Source organism: Gastrolobium bilobum, unplaced genomic scaffold (genome assembly GCF_033153095.1).
Source record: "Gastrolobium bilobum isolate Gb01-03AN ecotype WA unplaced genomic scaffold, APGP_CSIRO_Gbil_v1 utg41985, whole genome shotgun sequence".
In the NCBI taxonomy this organism is placed as follows: Eukaryota; Viridiplantae; Streptophyta; class Magnoliopsida; order Fabales; family Fabaceae; genus Gastrolobium; species Gastrolobium bilobum.
This window is the reverse complement of record NW_026895380.1, coordinates 63,236-76,830: the sequence shown is the minus strand read 5'-3', so window position 1 is coordinate 76,830 and position 13,595 is coordinate 63,236. Positions and strand designations below refer to the sequence as shown.

Here is a 13,595-nt window from a genome sequence, read left to right as displayed (position 1 = left end):
ATCCATCCATATTTCTGAATGGGGATTTGGGTGTAAGTACAATAGGAGTGGATATTCTCATACGTAAAAAAATGATCATATAATTATGTTATTTGATCATAATTACTCATTTAAAAATTATACATTTTTTTTTCTTTTATCTCATCGTCAATAAGTAGTTGTGATCAAATAATATTATCACATAATCACTTTGGATCCACTCCCTTTCATACATACTTTTGGTTAATTATTATTATTATTTATAGACACTCCGTTAAGATGGTTGAAATAACGGGTCAGGTCTAATTAAAGATTTTCAAAAAAATTATGATTTTACCGAATATAATGTTGGAGTGGCAACCTCACGTCAAATCAATTGACTTTCTAACTTACAGAAACAAATCAATATTAAAATATGGGAAAAAGATGTGTCATTTTAAACGACACACCTTATATTCTTTCACTCTCACAAAGAGGTGAGATCCACACCTTTAAAACTTTTTCCATCCATTTTCTCTCCCATAATTTATCTCTTTCTCTCACTTAAAATAATACAACTTTATATCCTTCAAAATGATACACACTTTTCTCTTAGAATATTACTTTACTTACAACAAAAAAAAGAATGTTACTTTAGAAAAACGTAACTAAATTATAAAAATATTCAGATGGAAGTAGAGAAAACAAAAATTGAAATATGTTAAAATTTTGCTGTGTTTTAAAATATGATTATGATTTTATTATACTTACTCAATTAAGCATAAATATCTAACTTTGGTGCTTAATAAATAACAAACCAACATAAAAGTTTGCTTTTATATATTAAATTAAATTTAGTTACATTTCTTAATATATTCTTCCTTAAATAATGACACTTGTCTTTCTTAACTTAATTGCTTTAATTTATATTTCTTATTTAATAAACCTGACCATTCTTCCTATCTTCTTCTTTTGTTGATAAAACAAACCTGACTAGTTATAGAATTTTATTTTTTTTGAAAAACGTTACAGAATTCTTTATGAGCTTCAATTATTTAGTACTTGGACAGTTGGACCATAGAAAAACCTTGCAGGAAAAGATGGACTGGGCGTTGAAGTTTGAGAGCAGGCCCAGGCTGTTGCTCGCGAACTCCGTCGGGTTTTCAAATCCTGAAGAACATTGGTCTTGACTCTTGATTGATGAGTGCTTACATTAAAATAAAGGCACACTTGTTATCAAAAAAAAAAAAAAAAAAAGCACACTAATCAATTTGAATTTTCTCGTTTCCATTAGGAACACATCAATATCACGTAATTTTATGTGTATGACTTGCAGGCCCAGGCACAAGAAATTAGTCGATTTAAGTATATAGGATACTATAGAAACATTTAAACATTCTTAAAAATTTTAATCTTGTCTTTATATCATTGATTTTATGTTTAAAATAATATTTTGTTTTATACGCACGTGATCATGTGACGAAACTTTGATTTGCAAAATGACAAAAAGATGACAAAATACAAGGAAAATCAACATGCTTGGTCCTTCATTTATTATTTTTATTATTATTTATACATTCCTTTGTTTATTATTTTTAAGATGTGAATTTTTCTGCATGGTTGGCTGGAATGTGGTGACAATAGTATCGTTAGATTCAAAGGACTCGGACATTTTAAAAAAGGAAAATCAAAGAGAAAAAATATTCACAAACTAAATCAAATTGGAGAAAAAAAAAATTAGTGGTATTTTTTTTTTCTATTCAATGCTATTGGTTTCCGTACATGGGACCAATCTGAAAGCGTGTTTAATTTTTTAAAGCATATCCCATTTTTCGTTTACCTATCAGACATATAATTAGTGTATTACCCATGCGATGTATGGAAAAAAAGATCAAAAAATTTGTCAGCCGCCATAGTTGATTAATCGCAATGCAAATCTTATATTTACAAAAAATCATGTTGCTATTTTATTCTATTTTTCAGGTGAAAAAAATTACAGCATTGACATGGAACTTTACAAATATCATTCACAAACAAAAATCTACTATTCAGAGTGATCAATTATTATGCAAATCAAATATACTTATCTACTCGATAAGTTATGTGAAAAATAAATACGTCATAGTAGACTATGTTAACACGAGGATGGCTATAATAGCCCATATTAATTAATTAGGAAATCAAGTGTAATTAATTAATTAAACATGTTTTACTGGGTGAAATTAAGTATAAGGCTTAATTAAATGAATCTGAGTCACTTTGGAGTTAAAAAGTGTACTCAGTGAAAATTAAGGGGTATAAATGGGTACTGGCAAAAGTACCCAAAATATAAAAATAAAAATAGTAATATTCCTAGAATAATATTCCAGGCTTTTGGGTAAAGTTTGGTAATTATTGGGGTTGAATAGATAGACGAACCAATACCCGCTTAAAGCCACTTAACCTATGTTAAGTGACTAAAAGCCAAAATGAACCCCCATTTCCCACCCATTTCGTCGAGCCAGAAACAGAAAGAAGGAGAAGAAGAAGGAGAAAGAAGAGGAAGGAAGGGAGGAAGAGAGAGAGAGAGACCAAACCTTGATGGTTTTGGATGATTCAAAAGCCTAAATCGCTTAGAATCTCGCCCTCTTTCATAATCCAAGCTTAGTTTTAAGTGGGGAGCTTTGTGTGGTGGGATATTGGCTCTCAAAAATTTGGCCCTTTGGAGAAATTTGGGGTTTTGAGAGTTTCTACCTCCATTGAAGCTTGAGGAGCCATCAATCCTTGGTTGTGTGACCATTGGTGGTAAGATTCTAACCCTTGAACCTCATGATTCCTTGAAATTTGCATGAGTTAGGGTTTGTGAATAGTAAATTGGGATTTTTATGAAATGTAGTTGAATTAGCTATGTTCTAGGAAGAATGGAGCTTAGAGCATGTTATGGAAAATGCTAGGAATGTCATTTAATCGGTGGAAATGAGCCTAGATAGTCATTTGATAATTGTTCATAATATTGGAAAATTCATGCTTGGATTGGTTAGTATTCTAGCATGTTGAACAATTAGTGAGTTGAATGATTGATTGGATCCTTGTGATGTCTAGGATTGAGACATTTGGACCAACCGTGAGTGATCAACCATTGGAGCAAGCTATGGAGCTTGAATAGCTCATTGGAATTGGTAAGCTCATACTTGGTTGATAGCTATGAGATGTTATTGGATGCAATATGTGTTGATTGCATTACATCATGTGTAGGTGTATGTTTGTAAAAGCTGATTGCTGAAACTGTTGGTGAAGAACAAAGGTTGACTGAAGCATTGAGGTAAGCCTTCGGACCTTGGGTGTAATTCCCTTGACTGTTCTACCAAGCCCTGAAAGGGTGGAGGTTGTGATTGTGTATATAAATGCAATAAAATAGTGTAATGCTTTGTTATACGTATGTGTATGCATTTGGTGTGGCATAGGATGGTGTTTCCCTATGTTGGTATGTGGCATGACGATGCGTAAATCATACTTGGTAGTTAGCTGGCCAGTAGGACTATTTGCATCTGAGTTTCCTTAGGACAGCTTGAGAGCTCGAGGGATTTCTCCTGGAGATGTATTGCACTTTGCATAGATATGTATTTACTGCATTATTATTGTTATTGCTATTACACTGATATGGAACTGTGGGGTGGAGAGATGCTCCAAGGACCCCTGGTTTACTGGATATATTCGTATATCTCACCCCGTGTTGTGGGGACCCCCTTTCAGGTAAGGATGCTGCAGGAGCCTCTGGTGGCAAGTGGCCATACCTAGATTATGCATGAAATATGGCACTTCTTTGAGTTTATGCATGCCTTTTGTAGTTGACATGTATAGGATTTTATTTTGAAAGCCCATGATCATTTGTATATCTTGATTCATTGGATGAACTTAGCCTATGCTCATGCCTTTGGTTACACCTTTTGTTGATGGGAGCCAAGGGAATGATCATAGTGTTTTGTAAGCTAAGTTCTATGATTTGTAAAGGATATGTAATGTAAATGATGCCTACTTGGAATTCAATATATGCATGCTTGTTATGTATTGAGTTGTTGAATTGGTTGGGCTGAAAATCAATTAGGTACCCTCTTCGTTTAAACTGGTAAACGATGAGAAAACAAAGGTCATGCTGCCCAAATTCTAGCTAAATCTCATGAGGAGAGGTTGGATGAGTGCTAGGATTTAGTCTTGGGGCATGGACATTTGGGGTTTGTAGTGGGGATGCATTTTCCCCTAGGCTTGGACTTGAGAAATGTGGGAATTGGAATTCCCTGGCAGCGCGCTTGAGCGCCCAGGAGCGCGCCCAAGCGCACTGCTGCCCCTGCGAGTGCCAATGCATTCTGCCTCCTTGCGCTGGAGCGCCCAAGTGGGGGCTTAAGCGCCCAGGGTCGCGCGCTTGAGCGCCCTGGTCCGCGCTTAAGCGCCCTTCGCCACTGAAGGAGGAGATGCTTCTGTCTCTGCGCGCTAAAACGTCCCCGTGGGAGCTTGAGCGCCCAGGATAGCGCGCCTGAGCGCCCTGTTGCGCGCTTAAGCGCCCATCCACACTGGAATGCCTGATGCTTACTGCCTCCGTGCGCTTAAGCGCCCAGATGGAGGCTTTAGCGCCTGATAGCGCGCGCTTGAGCGCCCGGTAGCGCGCTGAAGCGCGCTGGGCCTGTGACCAACACTCTCTTGTGTTGCTCCAAATTGTCCTAACTTGGGCTATAGTGCCCCGATTTGAGCACGGTTTGAAGCCACAGGTAGCTAATGAAGAAACCTACAATATAGTAGAAGATGTGAACTAAATAAGAAGTAAATTAATGATTTAAAAATGGAATATGAACATGATGTTAAGCTTAATTTATCTGTTTCCGCAAGGTAATATGGTTATGATCACGAAATTGGGTATTATAAGTTCGGTACGTTTTAAAATGAAAAATTTATCCGGATTTTAATTGAACCCATGTGATTGTAACTGCGCTTAATATCATAATGCGATGTTAACAAACCGGTTCTAGAACGGGGTGTTACATTTTATGGTATCAGAGCAGTTTCGTCGGAAATTGTTAAGTATGCTTAGTGTTTGATGCTTTATAGTTGTTTTAGTACTCTTGATGATTATTGCATTTGTGATCACTAAGTGTGGGCCTGATCAACTCACTTCTTTGTGTAACATGTGTAGTGACATGACGAGGAACCGAAACAACCCCGGACCATCTAACACCAATGCTCAGCCAGAACCTGTTTTGGCTACTCTTGTGAGGCCTAGAAGTGGCCGTGGGGCAACGGGCGTACCGCCTGATCCCGTGGCTGAAGCTCTTGCAGCCGTTCAGAGAGAGTTGGCTGCTAGCAGGCAAGCCAATGAAAATTTGTTAAAGACAAATGAAGACTCGCGGACTGCTATGGCCGCGATGATGACCGAGCTGAGGACGTTGAGGGGTCCTAGGCCCGTGAACCGGCAACCCGCTCCTCCTCCTCACACTGCTACGCCTTCTCCACCTCCGTCACAGGAAGAGGGTGGAGTGGGTAACAATGAGGGTGAAGGTAGTCACCACTCTGGGAGTCTGAGTCATCACACCGAGGTTCGTCAACCTCAAGTTGAAAATGTCGGTGATCATGAAATGGAGGAAAGGAGATTAATGGCTTTCCGAAAACATAAACCTCCTTCTTTTAAGGGAGGTTATGAGCCAATGGCGGCTGCAAAATGGCTCCAAGCTATGGAGAAGATATTCAGGGTGATGAGGTGCCCTGACGCAATGAAGTTGGCTTACTCTGTTTATATGCTGGAAGAGGAAGCAGAAGATTGGTGGACAAATACCGTGCAGCCATTAGAAGCTGAAGGTCGGGAGATCACATGGCGGTTATTCGAGACATTGTTCTTGGATAACTACTTCCCTAGAGAGGCTAGGGAACAAAAGCAGAATGAGTATAACGATCTCAAACAAGGGTCGATGTCTATTGACCAATACTTCTCAAAATTCAATGAGTTGGTGAAATACGCCAACTATGGGCGAGCCTTACCCACCCCGGCTGAAATGACCTCCAAGTTCCAATGGGGTCTTAATGAGAAGATGTCTCGGAAAATGTCAAATTGTGACATCCGAGAGTTCAGTCGGTTTGTAAACCAGTGTAGAAAGGTGGAAGAAGTGTATAAGGTGTCCCAAGCCAAGAAGTCTTCTGAGGCCCAGACACCTAGTTCCAATAAAGCAACGGGCGCAGGTTATTGGAAGAACAAGAAGGTGCAAGGCAAGAAGCTGAATGCGAATAAGCCCTTTGACTTGTTCAAAAAACCCGGTACTCAGAAGAAGTTTGTTGATAGAGGACCTCCTCCCAAGTGCAAGGGATGTGGCAAAGAGCATAGAGGTCCATGTGCTACTGGTGAGGTGATTTGCTTTAAATGTGGAAGATCCGGTCACTACTCCAGGCAGTGTCCTCAGAATGAAGCAAGGACTATGGCAGTTCAAGCTACTGCTGTTCCGGTCTCTGTTGTTCAACCTATGCTAGAGTCTCAGACGGTTGGTAGAGTATATACCATGGACCGTCAACAATCGGAGAAGGCTCCGAATCTAGTGAAAGGTACAATTTACATTGATAATAAGGATGTTGAAGTGTTGTTTGATTCAGGAGCTACACACTCCTGTATGTCTGATTTTATGGCCGTTGGGCTAAATTTGCAAATGTATGACATTCGCCCTCCAATGAAAGTGGTTACTGCTACTGGAGAGGAGTGTTATACATCCGTGTTGTGTAAAGATGTTGAGTTCAAATATGAAGGCCGAGATTACGTGCTGGATTTTATTTGTTTACCTATGATCAGCCTTCAAGTTATCTTGGGTATGGACTGGTTGTCAAAGAACTGTGCTATGATAGACTGCTGCGGTAAAAGGATTGTGCTTGATGCTGATGATTCTGCTACTAGTTCTTCCCCATATCTATCTGTGTTGCAGGTTAGAAAGGCTTTGAGGGCCGGGGCATTGGGATATGTCTTTGTGGGGGGTTTAGTAGGCGGAAGTCATGAGGAGATTGGCACTATTTCCGTGGTGAGGGAGTTTGTGGATGTGTTTCCAGATGAAATTCCACAACTTCCGCCTCATAGAGAGATTGAGTTCACGATTGATCTGTTGCCTGGTGTGGGGCCTATCTCTCTGGCTCCGTATAGGATGTCACCACCGGAATTAGCCGAGTTAAAGAAGCATATTGAAGAGCTTTCGGCTAAGCAGTTTATCCGGCCAAGTGTGTCCCCGTGGGGAGCACCAGTCATATTTGTTAAGAAGAAGGACGGTAGCATGAGATTGTGCACTGACTACCGTCAGTTGAATAAGGTTACCATTAAGAACAAGTATCCTCTCCCTCGCATAGATGATTTGCTTGATCAGTTGAGGGGTGCTTGTGTTTTCTCAAAGATTGATTTGAGGTCGGGTTATCATCAAATCCGAATTAGGCAGGAAGATATTCCGAAGACTGCCTTCCGATCTAGATATGGACATTATGAGTATCAAGTAATTCCATTTGGACTCACTAATGCTCCTGCGGTGTTTATGGATTACATGAATCGCATATTTAAGCTGTTTCTGGATCAATTCGTGATTGTGTTTATTGATGATATCCTGATATATTCGAAGAGTAAGGAAGAGCATGAAGGTCACTTGAGAACTGTGTTGCAAATTCTCAGAGAGAAACAGTTATATGCAAAGCCTTCTAAATGTGAATTTTGGCTTTCTCAAGTGCAATTTCTGGGTCACGTTATCTCTGCTGATGGAGTAGCGGTTGATCCTAGCAAGATAGAGGCAGTTGTTGATTGGGAAAGACCCAAGACAGTAACAGAAATAAGAAGTTTTCTGGGTTTGGCTGGTTATTACCGGAGATTCATTAAAGAATTTTCAGCCATGGTGTTGCCATTGACCCGTTTGACCCGGAAGGATACTCCATTTGTTTGGACACAAGAATGTGAAGAATGCTTTCAGAGCCTTAAGGAGAAACTAACGACCGCTCCGGTGTTAGTACTTCCCGACCCGGAAGGTGAATTTGAGCTATACAGCGATGCTTCCAAGAAGGGATTGGGATGTGTACTGATGCAAGATAGGCGAGTGGTAGCTTATGCATCGAGGCAATTGAAACCGCACGAAGAAAATTATCCGACCCATGACCTTGAGCTTGCTGCAATTGTTTTTGGGTTGAAACAGTGGAGGCATTTCTTGTATGGAATGCAATTTGCAATATTCAGCGATCACAAGAGTTTGAAATACTTGTTTGATCAGAAGGAGCTGAATATGAGACAACGACGGTGGACCGAGTTCCTAAAGGACTATGATTTTGAATTGAAATATCATCCTGGTAAGGCTAATGTTGTAGCGGATGCACTGAGCCGAAAATCCGTGAGTATATCAAGCATGATGATCAGAGATTATGATGTGATTGAGAGGTTCAGAGATATTCAATTATCTAAGATCTTTCCATGTAAAATTTGTGGCTTTGAAATCACGAGCATTGAGAATGAACTGATGACCAGAATCAAAGAAGCCCAGCTGCAAAATGAAAGTGCTAGACGACTAAAAGGTCAGAGTGGTGTATCCTGCAATGATGAGGGTATACTATTATATCAGGGTCGTGTAATTGTACCTAGGCAGTTGGCGGAAGAAGTGATGACAGAGGCTCATAAGGGTCATTTTACAGTTCATCCGGGAGCTACAAAGATGTATCAGGACCTAAAGATGAATTTTTGGTGGCCTGGTATGAAGAAAGACATTGCCGAATTTGTCTCTAAGTGTATCATTTGTCAGAAGGTAAAGATTGAGCATCAAAAGCCTTCTGGTATGTTACAACCTCTGGATGTTCCTGAATGGAAATGGGAGAGTATCTCCATGGATTTCGTAGTGGGATTGCCGCGAACACAGGCTAGTTATGATTCTATATGGGTGATTGTGGATAGATTGACAAAATCCGCACACTTTTTGCCAGTTCGGGTAGATTTCTCTGCGGAGAGATTGACTAGGCTCTATGTGAAGGAGATTGTGAGGCTTCATGGGGTGCCTGAGAGCATTGTTAGTGATCGGGACCCGAAGTTCACTTCTCGCTTCTGGGGAGCATTGCAGGAGGCTCTTGGCACTCAGTTGAGACTGAGCACTGCTTATCACCCACAGACGGATGGTCAGACTGAGAGGACCATTCAGACGTTGGAGGATATGCTGAGGGCTTGCACCCTGGAGCAGGGTACTGCATGGGATCGATATCTCCCACTGGTTGAGTTTTCATATAATAATAGTTTCCATGCTAGTCTGGGTATGGCTCCCTACGAGGCCTTGTATGGTCGCCGGTGTAGGACACCTACCTGTTGGTCTGAGGTTGGAGACACAGAGCGGTTTGGATTGGATTTTGTTCAGGAGACTACTGAGCAGATCAAAATGATTAGGGATCGTCTGAAAAAGGCTCAGGATCGTCAGAAAAGTTACTATGATCTCAAGCATCGACCTCTAGAGTTTGAGGAGGGAGATCATGTGTTCCTGAAGCTGTCACCGGTTACGGGTGTGGGACGAGCCCTTGGAGTGAGGAAGCTGAGTCCGAGATTTATTGGACCCTACCAGATTCTTCGTAGGGTGGGACCGGTTGCCTACCAGCTTGCCTTACCTCCGCAATTAGCAAATTTACATGATGTGTTTCATGTTTCTCAGCTGAGGAAATATGTAGCTGATCCTTCTCATGTGGTTCAACCTGATAATGTTGAAATCCGGGAGAATTTGAAGACTCCTATTGGACCACTGAAGATACTCGAAAGAGATGAGAAGAAGCTGAGAAATAAATCTATTCCTATGGTGAAAGTCCAGTGGGAAGGAAGGACGCCTGAAGAGTCCACTTGGGAGCGGGAAGATGAGCTTCTCCGGCAATATCCTGAGTTTAAGGACAGGTACGTTCTTGATTTTGAGGACAAAATCGCTAAAAGGTGGGGTGACTATAATAGCCCATATTAATTAATTAGGAAATCAAGTGTAATTAATTAATTAAACATGTTTTACTGGGTGAAATTAAGTATAAGGCTTAATTAAATGAATCTGAGTCACTTTGGAGTTAAAAAGTGTACTCAGTGAAAATTAAGGGGTATAAATGGGTACTGGCAAAAGTACCCAAAATATAAAAATAAAAATAGTAATATTCCTAGAATAATATTCCAGGCTTTTGGGTAAAGTTTGGTAATTATTGGGGTTGAATAGATAGACGAACCAATACCCGCTTAAAGCCACTTAACCTATGTTAAGTGACTAAAAGCCAAAATGAACCCCCATTTCCCACCCATTTCGTCGAGCCAGAAACAGAAAGAAGGAGAAGAAGAAGGAGAAAGAAGAGGAAGGAAGGGAGGAAGAGAGAGAGAGAGACCAAACCTTGATGGTTTTGGATGATTCAAAAGCCTAAATCGCTTAGAATCTCGCCCTCTTTCATAATCCAAGCTTAGTTTTAAGTGGGGAGCTTTGTGTGGTGGGATATTGGCTCTCAAAAATTCGGCCCTTTGGAGAAATTTGGGGTTTTGAGAGTTTCTACCTCCATTGAAGCTTGAGGAGCCATCAATCCTTGGTTGTGTGACCATTGGTGGTAAGATTCTAACCCTTGAACCTCATGATTCCTTGAAATTTGCATGAGTTAGGGTTTGTGAATAGTAAATTGGGATTTTTATGAAATGTAGTTGAATTAGCTATGTTCTAGGAAGAATGGAGCTTAGAGCATGTTATGGAAAATGCTAGGAATGTCATTTAATCGGTGGAAATGAGCCTAGATAGTCATTTGATAATTGTTCATAATATTGGAAAATTCATGCTTGGATTGGTTAGTATTCTAGCATGTTGAACAATTAGTGAGTTGAATGATTGATTGGATCCTTGTGATGTCTAGGATTGAGACATTTGGACCAACCGTGAGTGATCAACCATTGGAGCAAGCTATGGAGCTTGAATAGCTCATTGGAATTGGTAAGCTCATACTTGGTTGATAGCTATGAGATGTTATTGGATGCAATATGTGTTGATTGCATTACATCATGTGTAGGTGTATGTTTGTAAAAGCTGATTGCTGAAACTGTTGGTGAAGAACAAAGGTTGACTGAAGCATTGAGGTAAGCCTTCGGACCTTGGGTGTAATTCCCTTGACTGTTCTACCAAGCCCTGAAAGGGTGGAGGTTGTGATTGTGTATATAAATGCAATAAAATAGTGTAATGCTTTGTTATACGTATGTGTATGCATTTGGTGTGGCATAGGATGGTGTTTCCCTATGTTGGTATGTGGCATGACGATGCGTAAATCATACTTGGTAGTTAGCTGGCCAGTAGGACTATTTGCATCTGAGTTTCCTTAGGACAGCTTGAGAGCTCGAGGGATTTCTCCTGGAGATGTATTGCACTTTGCATAGATATGTATTTACTGCATTATTATTGTTATTGCTATTACACTGATATGGAACTGTGGGGTGGAGAGATGCTCCAAGGACCCCTGGTTTACTGGATATATTCGTATATCTCACCCCGTGTTGTGGGGACCCCCTTTCAGGTAAGGATGCTGCAGGAGCCTCTGGTGGCAAGTGGCCATACCTAGATTATGCATGAAATATGGCACTTCTTTGAGTTTATGCATGCCTTTTGTAGTTGACATGTATAGGATTTTATTTTGAAAGCCCATGATCATTTGTATATCTTGATTCATTGGATGAACTTAGCCTATGCTCATGCCTTTGGTTACACCTTTTGTTGATGGGAGCCAAGGGAATGATCATAGTGTTTTGTAAGCTAAGTTCTATGATTTGTAAAGGATATGTAATGTAAATGATGCCTACTTGGAATTCAATATATGCATGCTTGTTATGTATTGAGTTGTTGAATTGGTTAGGCTGAAAATCAATTAGGTACCCTCTTCGTTTAAACTGGTAAACGATGAGAAAACAAAGGTCATGCTGCCCAAATTCTAGCTAAATCTCATGAGGAGAGGTTGGATGAGTGCTAGGATTTAGTCTTGGGGCATGGACATTTGGGGTTTGTAGTGGGGATGCATTTTCCCCTAGGCTTGGACTTGAGAAATGTGGGAATTGGAATTCCCTGGCAGCGCGCTTGCGCCCAGGAGCGCGCCCAAGCGCACTGCTGCCCCTGCGAGTGCCAATGCATTCTGCCTCCTTGCGCTGGAGCGCCCAAGTGGGGGCTTAAGCGCCCAGGGTCGCGCGCTTGAGCGCCCTGGTCCGCGCTTAAGCGCCCTTCGCCACTGAAGGAGGAGATGCTTCTGTCTCTGCGCGCTAAAACGTCCCCGTGGGAGCTTGAGCGCCCAGGATAGCGCGCCTGAGCGCCCTGTTGCGCGCTTAAGCGCCCATCCACACTGGAATGCCTGATGCTTACTGCCTCCGTGCGCTTAAGCGCCCAGATGGAGGCTTTAGCGCCTGATAGCGCGCGCTTGAGCGCCCGGTAGCGCGCTGAAGCGCGCTGGGCCTGTGACCAACACTCTCTTGTGTTGCTCCAAATTGTCCTAACTTGGGCTATAGTGCCCCGATTTGAGCACGGTTTGAAGCCACAGGTAGCTAATGAAGAAACCTACAATATAGTAGAAGATGTGAACTAAATAAGAAGTAAATTAATGATTTAAAAATGGAATATGAACATGATGTTAAGCTTAATTTATCTGTTTCCGCAAGGTAATATGGTTATGATCACGAAATTGGGTATTATAAGTTCGGTACGTTTTAAAATGAAAAATTTATCCGGATTTTAATTGAACCCATGTGATTGTAACTGCGCTTAATATCATAATGCGATGTTAACAAACCGGTTCTAGAACGGGGTGTTACAATGGCTAAAAAAAGAAAAAATACATACAACTTATTGCTAACTATAACAGCTACCATTAAAATCAAGGTAACAATGAGACCAAGCAAATATGGAATTAAAAGATCAGCTTGTACCTATAATAAGAAAACACTATTAATTCAATGTCATACCATAACAATCATTGGAGAGATGAGTTCAACAGATACCAAACATGTGATTTCCTATGATTATGCATTACCAGGGACATCCTCTTCTACCATCACATTTATGCCTGTGATACAGAATGCATTATCATTAAATAGATTACGCTAATATGTTAACACTCAGAAGTAATAGTCTCAGCAAAAAAAATTGTATTTTTTTTTTAGAACCCAAAAAACGTTGTCTGAAAGGGATTTGAAAGCAACTTAACCAAATAGGCATGTATGAGTCATATGTTTTGCTTACATTGGAACAAATGTGTCTAAATAGCATCAAATCAACTCACTAATCTTTGAAATATTTTCTTATAGACGATGTTAAAGGTACTATTTGTATTATTATCAAATATCAATATTTTCAATTTTGTTTGAAATAAATACTCAATTTTGTGTGAAATAAATAGCCGAGTACTTAACTTCTTCTCCAATTTAATCTTCTTAAGGGGACGCACAGCCGAACAATTAGATTTGTCTTAATAGAATCAGTAAAATTCACAAAAGGTGTTAACAAAGACAGGGAAATTTCAACACCACCGGTACTCTCACAGTTTGACTCTCAACATATGGTGAGAAATAAAAATTGTATGAAATAAAAAACAATTTTGAATTTTTTTTTATTAATTAACTGTGATATTAACAATAATTTTAATATATACCCCAACTTTTC

General features: G+C 40.2%; 2 long non-coding RNA genes across 2 annotated transcripts; both read left to right on the top strand.

Moving 5' to 3' along the window:
• The first annotated feature begins 2,517 nt into the window (after positions 1-2,517).
• LOC133308361 (uncharacterized) lies at positions 2,518-4,035 on the top strand. Its single transcript, XR_009751151.1, has 4 exons — positions 2,518-2,742; positions 3,040-3,116; positions 3,193-3,259; positions 3,691-4,035. It is a non-coding gene; the product is annotated as an uncharacterized LOC133308361 (long non-coding RNA).
• A 6,300-nt stretch (positions 4,036-10,335) lies between these two features.
• LOC133308313 (uncharacterized) lies at positions 10,336-11,750 on the top strand. The gene is made up of 4 exons (XR_009751142.1): positions 10,336-10,521; positions 10,819-10,895; positions 10,972-11,038; positions 11,470-11,750. It is a non-coding gene; the product is annotated as an uncharacterized LOC133308313 (long non-coding RNA).
• Positions 11,751-13,595: the final 1,845 nt, after the last annotated feature.